The following is a 26,631-nucleotide window of genomic DNA, read 5'->3' as shown; positions in this document are numbered from 1 at the left end:
TAAGTGGAAGTTGGCTGAAAGGTTTCTAGCCTTGGTGTGCTGGGACAATTTGAACCAGGACATGACAGCTGACCGTCCATTGTGTGGGAATTCTGCAACTTGGTTGTTCAACACATTCAGTACTTAAAAATATTAAATAATATAAACTCGCAAATTAAAAAATGCATTAGACCAGATGCAGTGGCCCACGTCTAACACATTGGAAGCCTGAGGCAGGAAGATCACTTGAGCGCAGGAGTTCAAGACCAGCTTAGGCAAAAAAGGAAGACCCTGTCTCTACAAAAAATTTTAAAATTAGCTACGCATGGTGGTGTGTGCATGCAATCCTAGCCACTCAGGAGGCTGAGATGGGAGGATCGCTTGAGCCATCTGTTCAAGACTCCAATGAGCTCTGATAGTGTCACTGCACTCCAGCCTGGGTGACAGAGCCAGACCCTGTCTCAGAAATAAATATATTTCATATATTAATAAATTTATAATAAATGTATATATACACATTTATGTATTATAATTATATATTTAGACATAAATATCTATTTCTTGTTTTATTTATTTATTTATTTATTTATTTTGATATAGAGTTTAACCCTTGTCACCCAGGCTAGAGTGCAATGACACAATCTGGGCTCACCGCAACCTCCGCCTCCTGGGTTCAAGTGATTTTCCTGCTTCAGTCTCCTGAGTAGCTGTGATTACAGACAAGCACCACCACGCCTGGCTAATTTTTGTATCTTTAGTAGAGATGGGGTTTCTCCATGTTGGTCAGGCTAGTCTTGAACTCCTGACCTCAGCTGATCTGCCCACCTCAGCCTCCCAAATTGCTGGGATTGCAGGTGTAAGCCACTGTGCACAGCCTATATTATATATTTATATATTATAATTATGTATATTAATTTTATGTAATATATATAAATATAAATATAAAAACTTTCCTTGCCTTCTCTTGTTTCTACCTACAGTCAGTCCCATGACTTCAAATACTATCTACATGTAGTAATTTTAAATTTATAGTTTTTTAATATATATATATTTTTTTATGTTGTTGCTGTTGTTGTTGTTGTTGTTGTTGAGACAGAGTCTCGCCCTGTCACCAAGCTGGAGTGCAATGGCACAGTCTCAGCTCACTGCAACCTCTGACTCCCGGGTTCAAGCGATTCTCCTGCCTCAGCCTCCCAAGTAGCTGGGCTTATAAGCGCCCACCACCACGTCCAGCTAATTTTTGTATTTTTAGTAGAGACAGAGTTTTGCCATGTTGGTTAGGTTGGTTTTGAACTTCTGACCTTAACTGATCACCCACCTCGGCCTCCTAAAGCGCTGGGAATACAGGCGTGAGCCACCTTGGCCAAAATATTTTTCTGTTTCCAAACATTTTATATGAGAGGAAAGTGGAGAATAAATTATCTGACACTCTACTGTAAAAAAAAATCTTTGTGCCTCTCTTCTTTTCATCTTTCCTAAGTGCACATATTACCAAAATGTCTTTAGGTTGAGGTCTCCCCGTGAAAACTTTACAGGGTGTTGTGCCCTCAGCCACCCTCCTGTCTTTTCCTAGTCCTGGCATTTTAGAACTGTCTGGGGATGACCCAGGATACCCACTGTGGCCATGTCTATTGGAGGGTCTAGTGAGTATCAGCCCCAGGGTCATCTCATCCCCAAGGACAGCCCGAGGTAGGGGGTAGAGTCTCTCATGGGAGCAGCTGGATGCTCTTGGCCTTAGAGGAATCTCCTGGTATAGTTTCATCTAAAATGGTGACCCCTTAGGGTTATTAAAATTTTAGGACATTAAAATGAATGGACAATACAACGTAATGTCATTAAAGCTAGGTTATTGAAACTGTTCCTCCAGCCGGAGCTTTTATTCCTCAGAGACACATTGACGATCCGCAAATGGGATGCTGATATTGAGAGGAAAAGGCAGAAATGATTTCTGCTTTCTAGATTGTCTCAGACTTGCGAAGAGAGAAAAATTGTCCCAAAGGACAAGGAAACCCACCCCAGAGAGGATGTGCAAGAACCTGAATATGAAAATGCACTTAAGGCACACAGGAGGGCAAAGAGCAGTGCCAGTGCCTCCTAGGTGGTCACTGAGTGCTTTACTGAACAGGATGGGTGTCCCGAGGAATAGAATGGCCTGCCGTGACACTTAGAAAGGTCTGTGTTGGAGTCAGCAATGCCTCTCCCTGAGTTTGTTACCTTGATAAGGCTTGTCCGCTTATTTGACTTTCAGTTTTTCATTGACTATAAGATACATGTTGTCAGTACAGCTTGAAAGATAAAGGTACTATTTCCAAAGTAGCAAGGTAAAATGACGTATATAATTTGCTAAAAATTCATATTTATTCCTTCCCCAGAGTGAGTGTAGTAGGTTTTAAAGGTCTGTTCTTTTTAAGGGTAATTTCAAATGGAATTGTAGGACTTAGCTTTGTCAATGCTACTGGTGAAATAAAAGTATGATAGATAAATTGATGGTTTACAAAGATTCACCAAAATGTCAGTTCCCCTCTTGTAGCATGGTGAAGAATTTATGACAGTGGATACATCTGTATCCTCTTATCTGGATATCTGAGGGGTTTTTTGGTGTTGTTTTTTGTTTTTTTGGAGACACTGTGTTGCTCTGTAGCCCGGCTGGACTGCTGTGGTACCATCTCTGATTACTGCAACCTCTGCCTCCCGGGTTCAAGTGATTCTCCTGTGTCAGCCTCCCGAGTAACTGGGATTATAGGCACCTACCACCACACCCAGCTAATTTTTGTTTTTTTTAGTAAACACGGGGTTTTAGGCCTGGCACGGTGGCTCATGCCTGTAATCCCAGCACTTTGGGAGGCCAAGGTGGGCGGATCATGAGGTCAGGAGTTCCTGAGTTCCAGAGCAGCCTGGCTAACATGGTGAAAAACTGTCTCTACCACAAATACAAAAATTAGCTGAGCCTGGTGGCAGGCACCTGCAATCCCAGCTACTCGGGAGGCTGAGGCAAGAGAATTGCTTGAACCCGGGAGGTGGAGGTTGCAGTGAGCCAAGATCTTGCCACTGCACCCAAGCCCAAGCGACAATGCAAGACACCATCCTCACACTTGACATAAACCCTGGCTGCAGAGTAAAATCAATCACTTGTGGAGATTTTTTAATATAATGATGTGTCAATTTCAACCATGGATAAGGCCATTTAGCCTTAGTAAGACCTATCGTGTTAAGATTGTGCCTGTTTTGCAAAATTTCATGTCATCATCCCACTTGTTATTCAGGAAACATTTTCTCTTGAGTTTTAGGTTCAGTACTGAGGCTCCTTGATGGACAATACATTTTCCAATTCTGAGGACAAGGCAGAGGAAGCCCCCTCTGTGAGAACTTTCATTTTGCTTCTGGAAAAGTACATTGAATCAAATATAGGAAAGGCTTGCATGGTGGCTGACAGGTTCGCCTGCTTTATCATGCTGGTGTTTTATCTTCTGGACAGAAGTAAAAGGAACACAGCTATGTCTGTCTCTGTGTAATAACTCAGGACTTACCTGAGTAAACTCTGGGGTGTCATGAGATGAACTGCTACCTCCACTTAGAGAGGCTTCAGGGACAAAATTTCAAGAGATTTCTGAGGGATAGAAGAGCAGGGCTGCCTTATTCTCTGATCCCAGGTAACTACTCAGAGACCGAGGCAAGGGTTGGGGACACCCAAATGCATATACTAGGTGTCTTTGATACAGCCTCCATTTCCTTGCTAAATCTATGCAATGACACACTGAGAAATCTGACGAGTGGGGCTGAAGATCCCTGATGTGTCAGTTCCAGGGTTGGATGGAAACAAGTGGTTTCAGTGGACATTGAAGTAAAGGGAGGTGAGCTGTGAGGAAAGAGCCGTCGAAGACTGGGGAGGCTCGGAAGTTGGGGTAGAATGTCGGCCCATAAGCCAAGGAGTGCAGATGCACATCGATTTGTTAGGGCTGCATAAATGAAAGAAGGACTTCACCAACACACTAAGTTTTTTCAACAACCGATTGTATTCTTTCAATATTTGTAAGTATTGATCTTTTGGAAATGTTTAATGAGATTTCTTATATAATTCTGCATTCAATTTATGCCCAGGTCACTTTGCTATTATACATTTATGTGCTGCATTTTTATGAATAGACATTTTCTCAAATTTCTTAATTATTTTGCTAAACTATGTGTTAAGAGTTTTTTCTATGTGTTAAATCAAGCTGGAAAAATAGTCACTTTGCTATTATACATTTATGTGCTGCATTTTTATGAATAATTTTCTCAAATTTCTTAATTATTTTGCTAAACTATGTGTTAAGAGTTTTTTCTAGAGGTCCACCTTCTTGACTCACTTTTCTGATGAGAAATCTATCAGGTTTCTCCACAGTGATTTTCAAATTTGATAGCTCCTCAATGTGAGAAACTTAATGTCAACTAAGAAATGAATTACCACTAAAGAATATTCTCCTTTCAAGATGCTAACCGTGTTTTGTCCAGTGTGAAATCTCACATGTGCCACAAGCGTTACTCTGTGAAGAAAGGATTTCTCATGATTTTTCAAGGCATAACTTCTCCAGTAAGAAGTGTTTGGTATTCCAAGAGAATTCATTGCCCTTGGAAAGACTTTCCCTTCTTATTTAGCTTATAAAGGATTTCCTTTCTTATTTTCCATTTTAGCAGCATTTTATCACTGTGTTTTCTTGTGAACATCAAGCCTAGTGCTTGGCTGAATGTTTATTCACAGAAAATATAAATAAAAGGTTCATCCAAGTAAAGTTTTCTTAGGTTATTTGACAACAAATTGCACATAAAAACATTTTCACACTGAACACAGAGCTAGAGATTCTCTACCTGAAAGTCCCACACGTTTTAAATTATTAAAACTGTTGCTGAAGACTTTTAGTTTATCATGTTGACAGTTTCAGCTCTCTCGTGTCATTTATGATCAGATCACTAACAAGTCTTTGGTACACACATGTCGTACAATTTCTCTTCCATATGAATTTATTGATGTGGACTGAAGAATAAAGGCAACTGAAGTAACGTCCATGTTGGGTATAGTAATTCTACAAAATGTGGGTCCTTTGGCATGTTTAGATGTTACACTACAGCTGAAGTCTCTTCCATATTCCTTACGTCCATCATTCCTAACACCATGTCATCTAAAGTCAGAATATGTTCTGAAGGCATTTATAAGTTTCTCTCCAGGGTGAATTTTCTGATGTTATTTAAGATTAGTACGTTGACTGAAGGCTTTCCCACATAAATGGCATTCATATGGCTTTTCTCCAGTGCATGTTCTCTCATATCATCTAAGGTCAGAAGATACACTGAAGGCTTTCCACACATAGAAGACAAGCATGTGGTTTCTCTTCAGTGTGAATTCTTGTGTGTCCTCTAAAGCCAGAGCTTTGACTAAAGACTTTCCCACTTTTATCACATTCATAACGCTTTTATCCAAGGTGAGTTCTCTTATGTCTTCCAAGGTTAAAGGATTGAATAAAGCCTTTCCCACACTGATGACACTTCTACGGTCTCTCTCCCGTGTGGGTTTTCTCATGTCTTCTAAGGTGAGGACGCTGAGTGAAGGATTTTCCACATAGATGACATGCATATGGCCCGTCTCCAGTGTGAGTCATCTTGTGCCATCTAAGGTGAAAGCAATTAGTATAGGCCTTTTCACATATATTACATTGATATGATTTACCTTTAGTATGAATTTGTTTATGTGGTTTAGGGGACAACTGATTACTAAGGGATTTTCCACACTGTTTGCTGACGTAGGGTTTCTTTCCACTCTGAGTTAACAAACACTGAGTCATTGTGGAACTGTGAGTGCAATCTTCTCCCAAATCATTACATTCAAAGGGATCCTCCAGAATGAGAGAGTTCTCCTTTAGAGACAAAGATTAAAAGCTCTTAATGATTTACCGACATACATCTATACATTCATTTCACCACCTTTGAATCCTAGACCAACCATTCAGTGGTAGAGCCCAGTTGAAATGTTTCCAATGTTACTTGTGTGAAAGGAAATTAAATTTTGGCACCCCAAACTCATTTAACCAAAGGGAAAAATCAAGCTGGGAACAGGGTCACACAAACCTGCCTCCCCCTTCTGGTTCCTAAATAATACGGCTACAAGATGAAAAGCTACATGCCTCCCCCATATTTTGCCCACAAGGAGATTCCTGATGAGCTGTTAAAATTACACCATGACAATGCAAACTGATAGCTTGTCTTTACAGGCGCAGTCATCCCCAGTTCACCAGACACAAATGCATATCCAATTGTTTCCCTGCCCCATTTTGCCTATGTTGTCTTATATAAAATGCAGCTTTCCTGCAGTATTCCTCTGCCTCATTTGTTTATGTCATCTTATGAAAAAAAAATCCAGATTCACTAAGCCAGAAAAATTCATGAATGACTATTTTTTTCTACCCAACTTTTACATGAAAATTGTGTACTTCTCAATATCCCACCCTTTCCCCCTTTAAATTTGGAGAAAATTATCTTTGGAGAAAGGTATACACCTGTTCCCCAGGTGCATGTCCTTAACTCTGGCAAATACATCTCCTAAAATGATTGAGACTTGTCTCGTCATTTTTCTCGATTGACACTTGCGTACACATTGTCTCCTGCAGACACAGATATTTTCTCTTTTGTAAGATCCCAACTGCAGAGTTATTCCATTGATTGTGATGATATCAATATCTTTCAAAGTCTGAGCATGAGTAATGTGTATGCACTTGTTCTATTTTAAAGATCTCATGTTATGGTTTACAACACAGGTCACTTTATTCACTGAATTCAAAGTATCAAATTTTTTTTTTTTTTTTGCTTAGAAAGCACTTAGTGCCAGCCTAATTACACTCAGGTGCCTGTGCGTCATTACTAACTTAACCCATTACCAGATCTTTAACTTAGATGACTGGTGTACAGAGCTATAAAACTCACCATTGTCATACCGGTGGATGCATCTTTTCTGATAGGATGCATGGTTATCGTGTGTTTTTTCTTAAGGGCACTTTCCTTGTCTGAAATAATTGAAAAATAAATTGTTACCTTGGTATTATGGTAATAAAATTGTTTGAAAACCCACAAGGCCTGTTTACTTTTTTTCAAAAATTGACACTTAGATGTGGCAAATGTGTCAAATGAAGAAAATACTTCAATAGAACAGAAGGTACAGCGTCAGCAATTAGAAAAGAGTCTTAAAATTAAAATGTGAAAAGATTTAAAATGGACATGAGCTATCAGGCAGGTAAATAGAGGGATAGTCTTCACAGGGGTATCGGTAAAAGAGTCAGCATGTGACAGTTTAACCCCAACGAGTACATGAATTATCCTTTTCCTGAAAGTAAAAGAAAAGGCAAGAGGACACAAGAGTAGCATCTGACATATGAACAAAACTGATGATACCATCTAAGGAATTCTGCTCCAGTAGCTTAACCTACATTTTAGAAATTACCACTCATTTAATAAAACCTCTAATTAATATTTGACTGATATTATTCATTGACAAAGCACCTCCTCCTATTAGAGCACAGGACCCTGTTGCTTACCCAGATTCTGGCCTTGGAGAAATTCTCTTCCTTCCCGCCAGAGCTCTTTTCCTTCCTCCAGCTGCAAAGTTATATAGGATTTGCTTATCTGGTACCCTGTTAGTGGAAACAGTACATGTGTTTTGAGTTCACTGTCAATAAATGTGCATTATCACCAACTGTAGGGCAGGCTATCAAGGAAGAATAAAACAGTGAAGGTCAGCTCAGGCCACAAGACCTAGAACACAGAAAACTCCCCAGGATTTTTTTGACCCAACATGAGACTAGAAAATAAATCCAAATGAAAGGTCCATCAGGAAAAGGAAATTCAAAACAGTCAGGACCTATGAATGCTGAGTCCATGCCTAAGTTCCAAGACACAATGCAGAATACACAGTCCTTTCAGAAAGAGATTAATTAAACCTCTGCACAGTATGTTTATTATTATTCTCATGCAGAACAAAAAAAAAATTTGATTTACAAAAATAATTGATGTTCTATACAGAAAAGATATTGCTATTGTTTTCACTAATGGGTCTCAGCCTAAGCATAGCGACTAAAGCAGAAGAGTTATTTAGAAAATATTAAATTTAATACATTGAAAATATTCATTAGGCCGGGCGCGGTGGCTCAAGCCTGTAATCCCAGCACTTTGGGAGGCCGAGACGGGCGGATCACGAGGTCAGGAGATCGAGACCATCCTGGCTGACACGGTGAAACCCCGTCTCTACTAAAAAATACAAAAAAACTAGCTGGGCGAGGTGGCGGGCGCCTGTAGTCCCAGCTACTCTGGAGGCTGAGGCAGGAGAATGGCGTGAACCCGGGAGGCGGAGCTTGCAGTGAGCCAAGATCACGCCACTGCACTCCAGCCTGGGCGGCAGAGCGAGACTCTGTCTCAAAAAAAAAAAAAAAAAGAAAAGAAAATATTCATTAAGTTCTCAGGTCTGTTCTGAGTATTAGACACTGAGTACCAAGGAAATCATGAAATCCTTGTCAAGATTACATTCTAATTGAGTGACAAACTAAATAAAACAAAACAAAATAAAATAAAATAAAGATATTTCTTTCAGACAGATTTAGAGAGCTCAAACTTTTTCAGATAAGATCTGTGAGAGAATCAGAGAAGAGATTAGAGTTAGATATGGGGAAGCTGTTCCAACACTTATTGAATGAATGAGTCAATGTGTGTCTACATACATATGTGAATGTTGAGGGACTCACCGAGGGACACCAGGTGACTGTTGTTTTCCAGTCACCAACAACTGGATGTGTCCATCATGGCCCACTCTTCCTGGGTGAAGTCAATAGCTACATCTTCAAAAGTCACTTTCTTCTAAAACATCACAGACACTTTAGTTTAGACAGAGAATCCCTTTTAACGTCCAGAGGAGGAAGGCTGAGATGACATAGGTAGGAGCTGGGTATGCAGAATTCCCAGTGTTTTAGGTTCCAGCCAGTTCATTCTCAATACTAAGCTGGTATCTGCCTTTCCGATTCATTCACAGAGACGTACCCACTCTTAATCCATTAAACTTTACTATGAAGAAATATCACATGAGGTGTGGCATAATATAGCCCAGATATTTTTCAGTAATGTGTTAATCACCTGTACATAACTGATTATAAAATTTTCGCTTGAACCTTCATAAATAAAACAAATTTACCATGAATTTCAAGAAAATTACAGAGTAGTCACAAGACAAATAACCATGATTTACTACTTTTTAAACACGACCGTGATTAAATAAATTATTTCTCTAGATAAACCACAGGTTTCTCACCAATCAAATGGTTAAAAGACCTATTATGTGCTTTGAATAATCTAACGAAGTAATAGAAAACATGTTTCCTATCTAGCAAATATTTATTAAATACATGTCATTGGTCCCTTATTCATTAAAAAGTTAGAAAGTAATGAACCAGACTCCAGCATTCTTCAGAACTGAACAAGTTTTACGCAGAATATAGGATTCAATTTATACATAGAGTCACTCTAATGTTATGTCATTCAGGTGTTCATGACAAGGCTTGAAGACAGTCGAGCAGCACAAGACAAGACCGCTGAGGCTGGTACACTGAGGAAGTCTTAGTCTGATGATTCCTGTGATATGAAGCTTCCTGTTCTCAACTTTCTCTGGGCAATCCAAACATCAGTTATCACTGCCTCTCTTTTAACTTTACTTTCTCACTTGGCTTGTTCAAGGATAAAAAGACCTCTTTACTGTTTTGCTTTTTTCTAACCAGCCCTTATGAAGCATTTCCACAGAACCCTAAATTGTACTCTATCTACTATATTCCTTCTCCTGAGTGTGCAACCATAATTAAGTAATTGTATTTCTTATATGTTACTTTCAGTTACCAGAAGGTGAAAAGGTTAATTATCAAAAGGTAAAATGAATGGGGATAAGAATAATAATGACTTCTTTAGTTGTCCTTTTGCAAAGTTTTTAAAAGCACAAATATATTTTATCAAACTCTCCTTTTTCCTCAGCACTGTGCAGCTCTTGCCCAAGGCCTATCACACGGGATTTATTGAACTCAGCTGCTAGAACATCAGCCTCATTATTGGGCTGTGATCTTCTGCTCTTCACGCATCTCTATTGCCTGCATTCATCAAAATCCTAAGTCTATTTCAGCCAACGGTACAGTTAATGGGTCAATTATTTCCCTATGAGGTTATAGGATGGATAGAAGAAAAAGAAATACATAAATGAGACCTCTCATGTCTTTTTTTGTAAATAGCCTGAATAGGGGCTGGAATAAAGTAGTGTAATATTAGAAATTATATTGATAATTTAGGAATCTTTGACACATGATACCCAACCTAGAGTCCTGAGAAAACTTAATTGGAGGCCAGATACCTGAAAGTCTCCTGATTGCATTTGGAACACCCAGGCTGGATGGATTTTGCATCATGAAAACAAACAAACAAAAAGAATAAAAATGAAACACCCATGCAAACTGCAGAAAACTGCCCATTTGCCAGCAATATGGGTGTCATTTCAGCAGAGAGAGGCATCCCCTACTCACTAGTGAATGCATTGTCAAGAACTCAGTCTCTCTCTGTCTTCTTCTGGATTTCCACTTGCAGACACTTCAGGCACTAAAAAAAAGCTGAGGTTGGAGAAAGAACAAGTGAGACACCAGCCTTGTACACAATTTTCAGACCAACCTGTGATGAAAAGCCAGACCTTCACTGAAGTGTGACACCACCTGCACCACAGCCTGACCAATACACACAAACACACAGAGGCCTCTCCTCTTTCCCCAAGGTCAAAATTAGGAAGCCTATGACTATGGTTTCTGGCAAAGAAGGAACACAGATATCTTGTGAACGAGAACATCAAAAGCACTGAGTTTTGTATGTTAATTGACACAAGTCCAGATATTCAATTCCCTCACTGATTTTAAAATACAGGGACCCCTGACTCCGCCCACATGTGGAATATGATTTCCACCTGTAGATAAACACTGTGGGATTTCTCAGATTTTATTATCCCAGCTTTATGCCCTAGCAATGTTTCTCCAACACCAATCACAGCCTTCTGAAGCCTTACTCCACTTTTACTTTCTCTCAATTTCGACTTTTGTATTTCCCCTTGGAACTTGGAAATCAATCAAGTAAGAATCTGTTTTAGGGTCAAGTGCGGTTGCTCTTGCCTGTAATCCCAGCACTTTGGGAGGCCAAGGCAGGTGGATCACCTGAGGTCAGGAGTTCGAGACCAGCCTGGCCAAAATGGTGAAACCCCATTTCTACTAAAAATACACAAATTAGCTGGGCATGGTGGTGCTTGCCTGTAATCCCAGCTACTCAGGAGGCTGAAGCAGGAGAATCGCTTGAACCCAGGAGGCAATTACAGTGAGCCGAGATCTTAACACTGCACTCCAGCCAGGGCGACAGAGCAAGACTCTGTATCAAAAAAAAAAAAAAATCTGTTTTAGGATGGGGATAATCATTTCAGGAATTTATTTCACTTGGAGGGTCAACACTCCCTTCCTGCTGATCTAGCCCTTAAAATCCCCTGCATCAGAAATTCACAGCAGTACCCTGGGTCATGGTGTTTCTGTCCTGTGTATACAGTCACAATCCTCTAAGATGCTCAGAAAATACAAAATGACTTAGGGCTGAGAGAAATGTAGCAGCTCAATCTGATATTTTACTAAGGTGGCATCTAAAATTCTTGCAATCATGGTTTATATTAGTCTTTGTTAGTTGCAATATCTCTGATTATCATGATACATATTTGCTGAGAAATACTGATGTCCATGTGTATATTCATACATAGATATGTAGGTATATAGATGGATATGTTTATATGAATGCATGTGTTTGAGATGGGGGAAAACATGCATGTATTATTTCCCTGCTAAAAATAAAAAAAAATAAATATATTTTATGTACAAATGATAATTATGTTTCATAAACAAAAAATTAACTGACCCATTTGTACATGAAGTCCAGGAAAAAATAAAAAGGGTAACTTTGTATTAATTGTGATGTTGTGCTTACAGATATACATAAATTTCCTTATTTAACCCTTATAATAACCCTGCTGATGATAGTTTATTTACCAGTTCAATAAATGATCAACAGAGTTTGAAAAATATGACAAAATTACAAAACTAGAAAATGACACAGCAATACTTTTAATTATATTCTGCCTTGTCACTGCCTCTTCTTGCTTTTTTACAAAATTACTCCCCTAACCAAGGTTCTCTTTGATTCTGGGGACTCCAGGATTTAGACCCCAGTTCCCAAACTTCACTGTGTCTATTTTTACTGCCACATTTTAATGCACATTTACAGACTTCAACAAGCACTTTTCAATATCAACTTTTTTCTTATTCCTTGGTCTATTTCCTACATCTGTTTATCAAGGCTTCAGTAACATATGACTCCATCTGCCTGTCCCTTCCATGAATGTACCTGACAGTACATGTATTATGTAGTCTATAATTCAAGCAGAATAGATATTCCTTCAAAAAAATAAGATATTAGAGAATGCCTACAAAGCTTCAGTGAAACCAGCTGTAACCCTTAATATTATTACCATGTAAACTCTTCCTCGAATATCAAAATAAGATTTGGACTTTAGAGAATATCTGTGTGTGATTATAACCCAAACATGAACTAAAAGTAATTTAAATGGTCGTATACAGACTGTGCCAGGGACAAACAAGGACAAATATTATAAGAAAATCAAAGCACACTTATTTCCTAAAGGACTCTTGTATGGAATCTATAAAAACTATTTCAAGATATAGAGATTAAATATATTTCAAAACAGACACATACACAAGCAATCTTTAGGATAAATTTTTTAAAACTTATGTTATGGGTCTAAAATTTTCATTAATTCATGGAAAAAATGTATTGACAAACTTCTCACCAGAGCAGGAATAACAACTTACGTATTTGGTGACTTCAAGATGAGAGCCTGCACAGCTTAGTATCTCCATCCAGATCTCTCTCTCTCTCTCTCTCTCTCTCTCTCTCTCTCTCTCTCTCTTTGTTTTTTGACAGAGTTTTGCTCTTGTTGCCCAGGCTGGAGTGCAATGGTGAAATCTCAGCTCACTGCAACATCCACCTCCCAGGTTCAAGCTATTCTTCTGCCTCAGCCTTCCAAGTAGCTGAGATGACAGGCATGCGCCACCACGCTTGGCTAATTTTGTATTTTCAGTCGAGACGGGGTTTCTCCAATTTGGTCAGGCTGGTCTGGAACTCCTGATCTCAGGTGATCCACCCGCCTCAGCCTCTCAAAGTGCTGGGATTACAGGCATGAGCCACAGCGCCCGGCCCAGATCTCTTAAAAAGTCATGAGGAAGGAGCCATTCTGCATCCTCAATATTACCTTAATATTTTCAGGACACCCATAACAATTAAGAGGCTGACTTGTGACTTCCTAGCCCTTTCAGGGCTATTTAGGCCCACCTTAGTGAAGTATTAGGAATGCAGTATTAGGTCTCAAGTTCCTGGACACCAAAACCATGTTCTCCAACAGATCTTCAGTAAAAATAGCTGATGTCTATATTCTTTTGCCTGTCCTTTCCCTTCCTTTTAATTCAGAACTGCGGTCTCAAAAAGTGCTATTATTTAGTAGATTCTCTCAATTCTCAACACCAGCACTATTCAGTGTTGAGTAACATCTCAGGTGCTAGGGAAACAGCAGCTGACATTCTAGTAAAGCACAAATAGAAAAGCAAAGATCACCACAGAGTAAAAGAGAATAGATTTTTTAAAAGTATGAAACCAAAACGAATATATATCAGATTACACTATAAATGGAAAATCCTGTTATCTTGACTGGATTGCAAGTCAAAACCTCTCATGGCTTCCAACATCCAATATATTCAAAGCAGTTCAGGAATGGTGAAAGTGGAATGGAATTTAGAATTATTCTAAGGTTGCATGTGTGAAAGCACCATGCCCTGAAACAAAATATTTATTTTTAAAGCGCATAATGAACACTTCATACAAAGTTTGTGTAACCAGAGAAAAAATCTCATATTTTTTAAAAAAGGAATATGCAACATATTTACATATAATAAAATAAAATTAAAATAACAGAAATGGAAGACACAATCTGACCTCTGAAAATCAAGGGAGAAATCTCTTTTAAATAAACTTGGCACAATTTTTAAAGTAAGTTATGAAAAATAATAATACCTGAATATAGTATGTAAAAGTACCAACACAATAAAGCTAAAACAATATCCGTGGAAAAATTATTTGCTGTACATTATTTTTAAAAAATGATCTAAGTACTTTCCTCAAGAAGGTAAATGAATGAAATTTTAAAATTGCCTGAGAAAATCTGTGAAAGGAAATGAATATAGAGAAGCAGAATATAATTTAACTATAAACCACACAAATAGAATTTAAAAATAAGGCCGGGCACAGTGGCTCATACCTGTAATCCCAGCACTTTGGGAGGTGGAGGCAGGCGGATCACCTGAGGTCAGGAGTTTGAGACCAGCCTGACCAACATGGAGAAACCCTGTCTCTACTAAAAATAGAAAAAAAAAAAAACAAAAACAAAAAAACAAACAGGCGGGCGTGGTGGCACAAGCCTGTAATCCCAGCTACTAGGGAGGCTTAGGCAGGAGAATCGCTTGAACCTGGGAGGTGGAGGTTGCGGTGAGCTGAGATCATGCCATTGCACTCCAGCCTGGGCAACAAGAGCAAAACTCTGTCTCGAAGAAATAAAAAATAAAAATAAATTAAAAATAAGTGGCAGCCAACATGCCCCACATGATTTTCTGTGATGAAAGAAATGCTCTATATCTACATTGTCCAATGCAGTAACTACCACACATATGTAGTTACAGAATTTCTAGTTTGGCCACGAATTTGGCAATTACTACTAAGGATATGCCATTTAGTTATTTAATTATAATTAATTTACAGTTTATAGCCACATGTGACTAGTAGTTACTCTATTGGTCAATGCAGATCTAGAATCTTGGAGAAGGCAGTTAAAATAATGAGATATGGTCAAAACAAAAATGGAAAAGGCACACAAATAGTGAACACAGAATATGAGAATGTGAAGTAACAATTCACACAGTAAAATTTACTAATGAGATGCTGCCTTGATGGGACACATGTCTGATGCTATTCAAGGCTTGTCTTGTTACAGGTAGAAGAGCAGGAGCAGGGCAGGAGAGGGCTCTTCCCCTACCCACTAGAAATGTCAGGTGATGGCCTGTTAGTGATCACTTTGCCTCTCTAACAATGATAATTAGGCAGCACCAGAGACAGGCCATTTCCTGGTGGTCTACACCTGTTAACATCAAAAATGTTAATTAAATGCAGACCCCAGGAAGAAGCAACTTCTTGGGCATTTATGTTAAGAGACAAAAATGGCAAAGTATAATCTTCCGGGGACACCACTGGAAAAGGAAAGAAAGCCTCAGATGGACATGCACATAACTCCCTAAACACACCGTGCATGCCAATTCCAAAGGGTAAGGAAAGCACTGTGCATGCCGGAAACTCTCCCTAAAGGAAGAATCGTGGGAAAGAGGCAAGCCCATCCCAGGATCAAGGTTAAAGGCCCTTCTCTTTTCTCTCTTGGACCTTCAGGCATCCACTTGGGTCTCTTCCAGGAGAATTTTCCTTTCCTTTCTGTTCTAAAGCCTTTTTAAATAAACTTCCACTCCTGCTCTGAAACTTAGTCTCTTTTTCCGCTGTATGCCCCTCAGTCGAATTCTTTCTTCTGAGGAGGTAAGGACTGAAGTTGCTTATGGACCCATGCAGATATGCTGCCAGTAACTCGAATCTCTTCTACTGGTAACAGTATCATTGTAAGGGAATGAGGCCAGTTCACATCTCAGTGCTCGGAGAACTCACCAAAAATAAAAAGTTGGAGGATGCTGTGAACTTATCTACCTTCCAAGGCAAGTCCCACAAGCAAGCAGCAAGACTCCCTTTCCCCAAGGTCTTAAACTCTTCTGATGCTCCTTCTCTGGGAAAACGCATCCTCTGGCTTCCCCTTATATAGGAAAAAACAATTAATAAACCTAATCAGCACTACATTCCAAGAGACATGCCCTGATTGCACAGATACTGAACCTAATCGAAACTGCATTCTGGAGACACACCCGGTTCAATTTGATTGGATTTTTGAGACAGCTACTGAAAACCCCACATAAAGTTGGAAACCAAAAAGTTAAGGCTATGTTGAAGGAAAAATAGGAAGATTCTTTCCTTTTTTCATTCATAAGTACTTTTTTTTTTTTTTTTTTTGAGATGGAGTCTTGCTCTGTTGCCCAGGCTAGAGCGCAGTGGTGAGATCTCGGCTCTCTGCAAGCTCCGCTTCCCGAGTTCACGCCATTCTCCCGCCTCAGCCTCCCGAGTAGCTGGGACTACAGGCGCCCGACACCACGTCCGGCTATTTTTTTGTATTTTTTTTAGTAGAGACTGGGTTTCACCCGTGTTAGCCAGGGTGGTCTCAATCTCCTGACCTCATGATCCGCCTACCTCGGCCTCCCAAAGTGCTGGGATTACAGGCGTGGGCCACCGCATCCGGCCTCATAAGTACTTTTGAGTGTATTATATGTACTAGAAAGCATTCGCAGTCATGGGGTACAGCAAGAAACCAGACAAACTAGAGTCTTATGGAGACTCTATATTCTAAAATTATTTGGAAGTAAACTGGACTTGGAAACAAATGGAAAGTGAATAGATATAAAAAGTTTCAATGCTCATGATGACGTAAAAAAATAAAATATATTGCAGAAATGAAGTCAAGAAGTGTTAGGGGTCATATGGTACTTCTAAGGCCATTGGTATCCTCTGAAACTCAAGCAGGCTGAAGACATTTGCATAACTAAAAGGAAAGCAGATGCTAATAGAAGACAATGAAGAAAGGGCCTGAAAGGCATTTCAGAGACCTTGGCTGGTGGCAGCCCCTCCCTTCAAAGGCCTGGAGGCCTATAAGGGAAGACTGGTTTTGTGGGCTGGGCCTAGGGCTGCACCACCCCGGGCAAGCGCAGGACAGTGCTCACAGCATTCTACCTCCCAACCACTCCAGCTCCAGCCATGGCTAAAAAAGGCCCCAGACACAGTTTGGGTCACTGCTTTGAGGGTGCAAGCCTTAAGTCTTGGCAATTTCCATGGGATATTAAACCTGCAGTTGCACAAAGTACAGGAGTGCACTGCTGATAAACACATACCCAAGACTGGGCAATTTACAAAAGAAATAAGTTTATTCGGACTTACAGTTCCACATGGCTGGGGGGAGGCAGAAGGCGAAAGGCATGTCTTACATCACAGCAGGCAAGTGAGAGAATGACAGCCAAGCAAAACTGGTTTCGCCTTATCAAACCATCGGAACTCGTAAGACTTATTCACTACCACAAGAACGATATGGGAGAAACTGCCCCCATGATTCAATTATTTCCCACTGGGTTCCCACAACATGTGGGAATTGTGGGAGTACAATTTGAGGTGAGATTTGGGCGGGGACACAGAGCCAAACCATATCAGAAGCCTTCACCTGGATTTCAAAAGATGTATGGAAAAGCCTGTATGTCCAGTAGAAGCCTGCTGGGGTGGAGACCTCATGCAAATGTCTACTACAGCAGTGCAGAGGGAGAATATGGGGTAGGAGCTCCCACAGAGTCCTCACTGGGGCACTGCCTAGTGGAGCTCTGAGAAGACGGCCACCATCCTCCAGACCCCAGAATCATAGATCCACTGACAGCTTTCACCCTGAGCCTGGAAAAGCTTCAGGCACTCAATGCTAGTCCTCGACAGCAGCCACGGGGACTGACCCTTGTATCCAAAAGAAAATACCACAAAGACACGAGCACTCATATATTTATTATAGCATTATTTGCAATAGCAAAGACATGAATATTTTCTCTATCATCGGATAGAGAAAATGTAGTATATATACTCCATGGAATACTATGCAACCATTAAAAAAAATTATGTCCTTTGCACCAACATGGATGCAGCTAGAGGCCATTATTCTAAAATAATGCAGGAAGAAAAAACCAAATATCATATGTTCTTAGTTATAAGCACGAACAAAGCGCTGATTATACATGGATGTAAAGATGGGAACAACGGATACTGAGGACTACAAGAAGGGCAAGACTCCGTCTCAAAAAATAAAATAAAATAAAATAAATAAATAGGTGAAGATCTGAATAGACATTTCCCAGAAGAAGAGATACAAATGGCCGACAAATACATGACAAAATTCTTACCATCTCTAATTGTCAGGGGGATGCAAATAAAAACCACCATGAAATGTCACCTGACACCTCTTAGAATAGCTGTTATCGAAAAGATGAATAGTAAGTATTAGTGAGGATGTGGATAAAAGATAACCCTTGTATATTCGTGGTGGAAATACAAACTACTATGGCCATTTTGGATAATAGTATGAAGGTTTCTCCAAAAATTTTTAAATAAAACTACCTGCTGATGAGGCTGTTGAGATATAGGAACACTTTTACACTGTTGGTGGAATGTAAATTAGTTCAACCATTGTGGAAGACAGTATGGTGATTCGTCAAAGACCTAGAACCAGAACTATCACTTGACCCAGCAATCTCATTACTGTGTATATACCCAAACGAATATAAATCATTCTGTTATAAAGATACATGCACACACATGTTCATTGCAGCACTAGTCCCAATAGCAAAGACATGAAATCAACCCAAATGTCCATCAATGATAGACTGGATAAAGAAAATGTGGTACATACACACCATGAAATACTATGTATGCAGTCATAAAAGGGAATGAGATCATGTCCTTTGCAGGGACATAGATGGAGCTGGAAGCCATTATCCTCAGCAAACTAACCCGGGAATAGAAAATCAAACAGTGCATGTTCTCACAAGTGGAAGCAGAACAATGAGAACACATGGATACTGAGAGGGGAACAACACACACTGGGGAGGCAGGTGGAGGGAGAGTATCAGGATAAATGGTTAATACATATTTGCATTGGAATATTATTCAGTGTTACATAATAATGAAACCCTGTCATTTGTGACAACATGGGTGGACTTTGAGGGCATTACGTTATATGAAATAGGCCAGCCACAGAATGACAATTACTATATGATTTCACTTGCATTTGAAATCTAAAATAGACAAACTCACAAAAGCAGAGAGTAGAATGGTGGCTGCCAGGGGTCGTGGTGCAGGGGAAATGGGTAGATGTGGTCAGAGCACAAAGTTTCAGATATACCATATAAGTAAGTTCTGGAGGTCCCCAGGCTCACTGAGATGCGTACCTTAAACATGGACAGCTTTTTAAATGTAATCATAGCTCAACAAATTGGGTTAAAAAAAAAAAAAAGAGGGGGTTGGTTAAAAAATTTAAAAGGAGGGGTAGACGTTCCCTTGTTTTTCTCTCTTTGTTATTTTCTTTCCTGCTACCTGGAATTAAAAAATGATAGGTGGGCATTTAGCAGCCAAACTGGAGCCTCTTCTAAAATGCAGCAGAGCAGACAGCTGGAAGGGGCCTGCATCCCTAATGAATTTGGCAAACATCTGTACCAGCCATGATACGTGTAACTATAGATTTAAGTGAGAAAGAAATAAACTTCTGCCTTGTTTAAGCCACTTTGTTCAGACATTAATTTCATATGCGTATAGAGAATGTATGCTCCTTACGAGTAGGAAAAATGTTTATGCCATATGGTTCATAATGGGTGTTCAGCAATGTAAGGTGATGCTGATTATGATGACAATAGTGACAAACAGCATGAAATAATAAGTAATGAAAAAAATGGTTTAATAGTTGTATATGGTTACTTTCTTTAAAGATTCTGCTGCTAATATCATTCAATGTATTTGTATGCCGGTGGGAGTTTTATTAGATGTAGACTAAGAAAGTTGACATTATTTAATGAAAAATACTAGATCAATTTTAAAAAACAGTAAAAATATCATGAGATGGAACTAAGCATCTGTATTGCAAAGCAACTCTCCCAGTTGATTTTATGCATAGTAGTGATTGAGAATCCCCTGATCTAGATCCAACAGATCTCAACCTTTATAGGTGCTATCAAGGAAGCATCTAAGGAAGAAAATTTTCCTGATTCTATCCATACCTCCAGTTAGTAATAGATCTAGAGAACTAGAACCCAAATCCAGACCTCCTGCTTCCATGTGCAGTGGTCTGTCGCTGTTCTGTTTTGTTCCACTTGGTGAAGAGGATTTGAGAATAAATGGCCACATGATTCAACTCCCTCCTCTGCTCTGAGGAATATAGCCTTGTCCTAGCAAGCAAGAAGCTCATACAGTGGTGGAAGAGGCAAATATACATTCACTAATCTAACATACAAGGCAGTAAGCACTGTAACATCAACAAAGCACTTTGGGGCTTCAGACCAGGAGCAAGTGGGGTGATTAATTCTTAGCAGGGCTAGTAAAGTCTGGGAAGTGTTCACTAACAAAATGTCTGATCATTAACGAAAGCAACTGGTTTCTCAACATAGTCTAATTTATTGTAACAATATAAATGGTTGTTTGTTCATAAACTTTCATCTTTTGCCAAAATGTTTGTAGCTTATGTTCCCATTGAACAAGGTTTTCTGGCCAAAACTGTGCACCCACATCGGTCCTCCCATAAAAGCAATTTTGCATGCATAGAACACCTCTATCTATGAATATTCCTAATGAGGTACAGAAAGGCTTTCATTATCCAAACAGAGACATTCCACTGGTGCTAGAGAGCCACAGACGGAAGTTTTCTCTGCCTCCTGGAAATGAAGCCAAACTTTCTTCTTTCTTCAGCCATAAGGATTCCTGTCCTCCTCTTCACCATTTTCTTCTTTATGAGCCAGGTTCTACCAGGTAACAAAATAAACTTGGTAAGAATGGAGTGCCTAACACCTTACAGGGATTCAGTACTTAAAGAGAAATCACCATCATCTATGACCAGATAGGGGATCTCATAGGAAATCGGGAAGACACACCAGTCTCTGGCTCCCTGGTCAGGCCCAGTTCTGTCCAACCCATCTATATAGGCCCCACACACCCAGTGCCCACCAGGCTCCTGTCAGCCAGGAGGACCCGTGCTCATCCCCTGAAGCATCCCACAGGGACCTGCATCCCACAGGGACCCACATCTCGGGGCCAACCTCCATGGGGGCCTCTTGGTTGTGGTGGCAGGGGCGGGGGGTAGTTGACCTCCAGCCCTCCCATCCTGGCCACTGTATTTTGTGGTGATCGTTCAGTCCTGGGAGCTTCCTGGGGACCCCAGAAGGAAGAGAACAGGGTGGTCATGGCAGCCTCAGCCCCAGGCTCTGGGCCCAAGCGCAACAGAAGGTAGAGAACAGGGTGGTCATGCCAGCCTCAGCCCCAGGCTCTGGGCCAGAAGTTGATAATGACCAATTGAGAGCAACCACTGAATTCGATCCTCTTACAGATACACGAGAAGTTGGCGAAGAACTGAATGTCGACCATTCTATGGTCATCCAGCATTTGAAGCCAATTGGAAAGCTGAAAAATCTTGGTAAGTGGGTGCCTCATGAGCTGACCAAATATTTTAAAAAGCATCCTTTTGAAGTGTCATCTTCTCTTATTCTATGAAACAACAATGAACCATTTCTTGATCAGATTGTGACATGCCACGAAAAGTGGATTTCATACAACAGCCAGCTCAGTGGCTGGACTGAGAAGAAGCTCTAAACCACTTCCCAAAGTCAAACTTGTACCAAAAAAAGGTCATGGTCACTGTTTGGTGGTCAGCTGCCGGTCTTTTGATCCCCTACAGTTTTTGAATCCTGGTGAAATCTTTACATCTGAGAAGTATACCAAGTTAATCGATGAGATGCATGGAAAACTGTAGCACCTGGAGCTGGCACTGGTCAACATGAAGGGCCCAGTTCTCCACAACGTGTGACCACATGTCATACAACCAGGGCTTCAAAAGTTGAAGAAACTGGGTTATGAAGTTTTGTCTCATCTGCCGTATTCACCTGACCTCTCGCCAACCAACCACCACTTCTTTAAGCATCTTGACAACTTTTTGCAGGGAAAACACTTACACAACCAGCAGAATGCAGAAAATGCTTTCCAAGAGTTCATCGAACCGTGAAAGCATGGAATAAACAAGTTTATTTCTCATTGGCAAAAATGTGCTCAATGTAATGGTTTCTTTTCTTTTAAAGACTGAGTCTCACTCTATCACACAGGCCAGAGGGCAAAGGTGCAGTCTCAGCTCACTGTAACCTCTGCCTCCTGGGTTCAAGAGATTCTCCTGCCTCAACCTCTTGAGTAGCTGGGATTACAGGCACATGCCACCACACCCGGCTACTTTTTGTATTTTTAGTAAAGACGGGATTTCACCATGTTGCTCAGGCTGGTCTCAAACTCCTGACCTCCTGAATCACCCGCCTCAGCCTCCTAAAGTGCTGGGATTACAGGCGTGAGCAACTGTGCCCAGTCCACTGTAATGGGTTCTATTTTGATTAATAAAGATGTGTTGAAGCCTAGTTATAAAAATTTAAAATTCATGGTCCAAAACCACAATTACTTTGGCACCAACCTAATAGTAGAAGAATTAAAAGAGGCCTTTATATTAGAGAGCCCATGGATGATAAAATAATAAAGAATATTACAATTTCCATAATGCACAAACTTGGTAACTTAGACCAACTGGATGAATTAAAAGACACAATCTCTTAATACTAAAACATACGAGAAATAGGTAATCTAAATATATTGATATCTATTTTAAAAATGGAATCAATACTTACTAACCTCACAGAAAACCTATATATTCCAAAAATCTGCCATTCTGTCATGTTATTCTAACTGGTGGGATTCGGGGATTTCCATTTTGATAAGAACATAGGTGAGTCGCACACACTTACTTTCAGTGCTCATTGGTCAGGAAACCTATGTCCTCTATCGGATACTGCAGAGCGATGCGTTTTGGAGAATTTAGGCAAGATAATATTATTTTCAGAATTAAAGGAAGACAACCTGTTTTATGTACAGCACTTCCTCATAATATCACAGGGGATACCATATTTAAACTTTGGGGTATCCCCAGGTATAATTCATATTTGAGCCACATGTGAATTTCAGACACGGAGGCTGCCGAACTTTGGTGGCTTTCAACAGATGTGGAAGTTAATTCACAACCCACTTTGTGGAGGCATAAAATTCAATGAGCACTCATTTAGCAATTTATTTTAATACTATTTTTGTAAACTTTGCATTTCCAATTAGGTGAAATTTTAAACCTGTTTCAGTTCTTATACACTTTTTTTTTTTTTCCCCTGAGACGGAGTCTTGCCCTGTCACCCAGGCTGGAGTGCAGTGGCATGGTCTTGACTCACTTCAACCTCCACCTCCCAGGTTCAAGCAATTCTCCTGCATCAGCCTCCCAAGTGGCTGGGATTACAGGTGCCCACCACCATGCCCGGCTAATTTTTGTAGTTTTAGTAGAGATGTGGCTTCCCCATGTTGGTCAGGCTGGTCTTGAACCCCTGATCTTGTGATCTGCCTACCTCGGCCTCCCAGAGTGCTCGGATTACAGGCCTGAGCCACCGTGCCTGGCCTCTTCACTCTTTTTAGGCAGAGGGGAGTAAGGGTTGCTTTAAGTTAGGAGGGACTCCCGTGTACCCAACCCATTTGTGTAAATTTCTTCCTTCAGAGTTCTTCAAATCAGCATCACCATTGTTAAAGGCCTTCCACATGGTAATAATTGTGCTACAGGGTTTTACGCACATGAAGTTTATGTTTGGCTGAATGAACCTCCTTGCTGTGGCACAAGGGGGGCATAGGCGTTTTCACCAATTATGAAGTGGGTTCACTGTGCAATGGCTACCAACTTTTCTGAGTACAATGAGACCAAACACATTCATACATAAATTCCATGAAGTGAATTTATTACTTACAAATAGCAAACAAAAGACAACAGAAGCCTAGGATTCAGTATGAACCGCTACCACAAGATCAGGAAGGCTACCCAGAGCAGATGGATGGAGTTTTGATGTAAACACTTCACTTGCACTACAACTGAGGGACCCCAGAAAGCAGCCCACCTTGGGTTTTCTCCAATGATGTGGTTTGCTGGACACAAGCATTAAAGGCCATTCTGTTTTGAGCAGGGACTATAACAGAGCCTGGGCTGTTCTGACCAATGTCACCTGATTATCAGGATATTGCCTTCCCAGCATATCATACAGTTATCTTGAGAACTACCAGTAAGAAAGGGAGGAAAATGGCCCTGCACCCTTAAAACTGAAGGATCAGGATATTTGTTGTGACAGAGGCACAGACAGTAGCGACAGAGTATTCTTGTGAGCCATCCACTAGTTATCTTGACTGGAGCATGGCACCTAACTGCCTTTCTCTTTCCTTTCAATGGAAACTGTTTCAGAATATTTTGAATATTTTGAGTTTCTACATCTACAGAGTTGAGGCACATGATTGCTGGCAGTGTAGACTCTCTGCATGGTTACAGGAAAGAGTTCAGGAGCCCATCAAGCCACATTGGAGGAGACCACCTAATCCTCCAGAGACTGTCATTCCATCTTCCTGGAGTTAGCTCCACATGCAGTAAGGCCATTATGTCTAAGGCCGGCAAGACTTGCCGTCCGAAGATTCGACTTTTGGCATGCTGATAAGCAGCAGTGATAAGAAAAACCCACACACTCGCTAGGAATTTTTCAATGAAAGCAGCTGAGACTCTTCTTCATATGCTTTGATAGGGGCTAATATCAAACTCTTTCTTCCCATTTTCTTTATTCATCCGTGACTGAACCATGAGGCACCATAGATGTACACCTCATCAGGAGGGTGTAGGGGACAGTGGCAAGGGGAGCAGCAGCACAAGAAACAAACAAGGCCACTACTTCTGCCTACATAAAAACTATTGTCTTGGAGTATATAATAATTAATAATGTTCACATGGCTGCCCTAAGCATACAGAGATGGTGAACAGAGTAGATGCAGGGACTACAGAGATACAGCCTGATCCTTGCTAATTAGGACTTAAGTGTTGGCTTATGTGCTGCGCTTTTGTGCATTAATAAACCAGGGCCTCAAAACTGCCTGCTAAGCACAGGCCAAATGTCATGCTGGATGCAAGTAAACATTCATGTCTAGGAGATGAGAGCAGTTTAGTGTGGGAGAAGATGACAACACCTGAAGACCACAAAACACTGTGCAGACCAAAGGGAAGGGCCATCATCAGCTCACGGTTCTGACTCAGGTGATTGCTGATGTGTTACGGAACCGTCAGCCGACAGCAGGTAGGTCAAGTTGAGCAGGTGTCCTTCATGAGGGCTGGTCCGTTCCATTTGTGTTGCCAATTGTTTCAACAGCGTCTCACGCACCCCACTGGTGAGGAAGGAATGAGCACCCTACGTTTACTGGCACCGTTAAACACATAACATCTATTACTAAACAGATAAGCCAGACATCAGTTATTAATTACTTATAGGAGGATGGTGTAAGCTCCCACAGGCCCAAACAGGGATTAACTTGGGAGCAGAGAGTGGTATAGCAGTGGTATAGCATTAAAAAAGTGAGGATGTTCTTTTTTTTTTTTTTTTTTTTGAGACAGAATCTCTCTCTGTCACCCTTGCTGGAGTGCAGTGGTGTGATCTTGGCTCACTGCAATCTCCGTCTTCCGGGTTCACACCATTCTCCTGCCTCAGCCTCTCTAGAAGCCGGGACTACAGGCACCCACCACCACACACGGCTAAATTTTTGTATTTTTAGTAGAGATGGGGTTTCACCGTGTTAGCCAGGATGGTCTCAATCTCCCGACCTCATGATTCACCGGCCTCGGCCTCCCTAAGTGCTGGGATTACAGGCGTGATCCACCCACGCGGCCGAGGATGTTCCTTGTTCCTACAGGAGTATGTGATTGGTTTGTCTATTGGCTGATAGGGAACTGAATCATGTGACACTGACTGGTAAGACTGTAATACTCTAAAATACAGTATATAAACTATCATATCATAATGGTGCAATACTATCTACTACAATAAGAAAGGCATTGATGAAAAGCCCAACGCTATCATATGTGACTGAGAGATTGAATGCTTCCTCCCTCAGATTGGTTACAACATATTGTCCTATCACAGTCCTCTCTCCTTCATTCAAAGTGAATGACCCAAATAATAGACAGAAATAATAAAGAATAAAGGGCAACACATACAAAGAACTCACGAGATGATACTCTATAGTAAAATTTATGTACTTAGGAATTAATACCAACTCATTATTAGCAAAAAATAAACATCTTTACATCAAGAGTAGTTTTTCCTTTAATAAAGAAAGGTGGAATGTGTATAATGAACAAGGGATAATCAAAATTTGCCAAATGAGGCTAGTAAGACAATCCCAACAATTCACAGTCATTATTCACTGGTCCGTTAATCACAGGACAATACATAAAAGCGAAACTTAACCGACCGGGTGCAGTGGCTCATGTCTGTAATCCCAGCACATTGGGAGGCTGAGGTGGGCAAATCATGAGGCCAGGAGTTCAAGACCAGCCTAGCCAACATGGTGAAACCCTGTCTCTACTAAAAATACAAAGAATTAGCTGGATGTAGTGGCAGGCACCTGTAGTCCCAGCTACTACAGAGGCTGAGGCAGGAGAATGACTTA

At 40.5% G+C, this 26,631-nt stretch overlaps 1 pseudogene; it reads right to left on the bottom strand.

The window, feature by feature from the left end:
• Positions 1–5,135: 5,135 nt before the first annotated feature.
• Positions 5,136–25,310, bottom strand: LOC135964500 (uncharacterized; annotated as a pseudogene).
• Positions 25,311–26,631: the final 1,321 nt, after the last annotated feature.

The sequence above is a fragment of the Macaca fascicularis genome, chromosome 8, assembly GCF_037993035.2.
Source record: "Macaca fascicularis isolate 582-1 chromosome 8, T2T-MFA8v1.1".
Taxonomy (NCBI): domain Eukaryota; kingdom Metazoa; phylum Chordata; class Mammalia; order Primates; family Cercopithecidae; genus Macaca; species Macaca fascicularis.
This window is presented reverse-complemented; position numbering and strand designations above follow the sequence as displayed.